Source organism: Pinus tabuliformis, chromosome 8 (assembly GCF_031772625.1).
Source record: "Pinus tabuliformis cultivar Carrire ecotype Pingquan chromosome 8, CPIR1, whole genome shotgun sequence".
NCBI classification, from domain to species: domain Eukaryota; kingdom Viridiplantae; phylum Streptophyta; class Pinopsida; order Pinales; family Pinaceae; genus Pinus; species Pinus tabuliformis.
The window spans coordinates 1,511,475,074-1,511,477,158 of NC_142294.1; the positions used below are offsets into that span (position 1 = coordinate 1,511,475,074).

Consider the following 2,085-nt stretch of genomic DNA (forward strand, 5'->3'; position numbering starts at 1 on the left):
TGAGATTTCAGCAACAGATCAGTCTCAGATCCGTTCCTGGGAGATGGACACCTCAGTGATGCATGAACCCCCCATGCGACAATTTAGTGGAGAGTCCACACTTTCCGCGGGCTCTTCATCGGGCCAGCTGACTTTGTTGAGTTTCTTTAGTATTCTTCATTTAGCCTTGGATGTTAGGAGAGATGGGTTTGATCTTGACTTATTAGCTCTTGGATATTCTCCCCTAAGACCAAGGGTTGATTTACTTCATGCATTTTATCTTTTTTTAGAAGACCGTTTTATTCTCTAGCTTTGTATGGACATAATTGTACTCAACAGTTCCTTTGACCTACTTTATGTCATTAGTTAGATATAAATATAATTATCTTATATTATCACCAAAAAATTTTGTATAGACATAATTAAACTCAACAGTAGGTATAGACATAATTAAACTCAACAGTTCCTTTGAACTACTTTATTTGACCTACTTTATTTCATTAGTTAGATATAACTATAATTATCCTATATTATCACCAAATAGTTTCGTTCATATTCCTATTAAATCCTCTGGAAAGTCTTTAGCGTTCTCCATTCACAACAATCGTATAGTTTTCAGCGTTACAAATCATTTTTTTAACGGGGGTCTTGTTGTGGAGGCAAAGCAAATTTCAGTCCATGTTCCGAACCTTTTATAAATGGAGAGTCTCTGGTTACTTTGGACAAATGGATAACCATTTTTACAGTTGCTCATTCTCCATTGCTCTAAAAGGAGTTAGGGTTTTCTTTCCTTATTGAATACTGTCTATCGATAAATTTAACCATAAGGGGTGGTGGCGCAGTTGGTTAGCGCGTAGGTCTCATAGCTAATTTGAGAAATCCTGAGGTCGAGAGTTCGAGCCTCTCTCACCCCACCTTTTAAATTTCTCATAAAGCCTGAGGTCGAGAGTTCGTTCATTCGGAGGGAGACTGGAGTTGCTCATCAGTCCTGAGGTCAAGAATTCATTCCGTCGGAGGGAGATTATAGTTGGTAAGTGTTCCCAACAATCCGGAGGTTGAGAGGTCAAGAATTCATTCCGTCGGAGGGAGATTAGAGTTGGTAAGTGTTCCCAACAATCCGGAGGATGAGAGTTTCCCCAAAATTCCGTCGGGGGGAGTTTGGGGTGCAAGACTATGGCTGCTGGGATTCGAGCCCAGGTCTACACTACAGCCACAAGGTAACACGCATTCTGGGATTCGAGCCCAGGTCTCCACTACAGCCACAAGGTAATAAGCATTCTGGGATTCATCAATCCTGAGGACGAGAGTTCATTCATTCGGAGGAAGATTGGAGTTGCTCATCAGTCCTGAGGTCGAGAATTCATTCCTTCGGAGGGAGATTGAGTTGGAAGTCTTCCCAACAATCCGGAGGTTGAGAGTTCCCCAAAATTCCTTCTGGGGGAGTTTGGGGTGTAAGACTGTGGCTGCTGGGATTCGAGCACAAGACTGATTTTCTGCGTTAGTGCAAGGGCTGCCACAGCAACTCATTCAGTCTGATAAATCATGTCTGCATACTGGGAGAACATTATCATAATAACATCTTTCGACACGTCTGATAAATCATGTCTGCATACTGGGAGAACATTGTCATAATAACATCTTTGGACACGTGAAAACGTGTCATGTTGAGGTAGGCAGTCTTCAGATGTCTGAACATTCTTCCAAAATTTGCTATCAGGATCTGAAAATGAGCCTCAAACCCTATGCCATTAATTTGCCACTACTGCTGGAATTATATGCAACAAATATATATGTGCTGTTCCAAGGTTCTGAAAGTGTTAACTATAAATGGATGAAATATGATGAAGGTCGACTAAAAAGAAAGGCCACAGCTTGCAGTTTTGCGAAGTGTCATTATCAGACCACGCAAATCTTTTGCAAATGCCTTCAGATTCACAATTATCAAGTGCTCAGTCATAAGTCATAAATCAATGAACAAGTTCAAAAAGGCACATGGTGTTTCATCAAAATAAGCAAGCAAAAACTCAAAAGTGGTTCCTCATGAAAGTGCCAGAGGTAACTCAGAACCATAAAACCCTACGGTGCTCAAAGTATGACAAGGGATGA

The 2,085-nt window shown here is 41.0% G+C and overlaps 1 non-coding gene across 1 annotated transcript; it reads left to right on the forward strand.

The window, feature by feature from the left end:
• Positions 1-806: 806 nt before the first annotated feature.
• On the forward strand, positions 807-893 carry TRNAM-CAU (transfer RNA methionine (anticodon CAU)). The gene is given in 2 exon segments: positions 807-844; positions 858-893. It is a non-coding gene; the product is annotated as a tRNA-Met (tRNA).
• Positions 894-2,085: the final 1,192 nt, after the last annotated feature.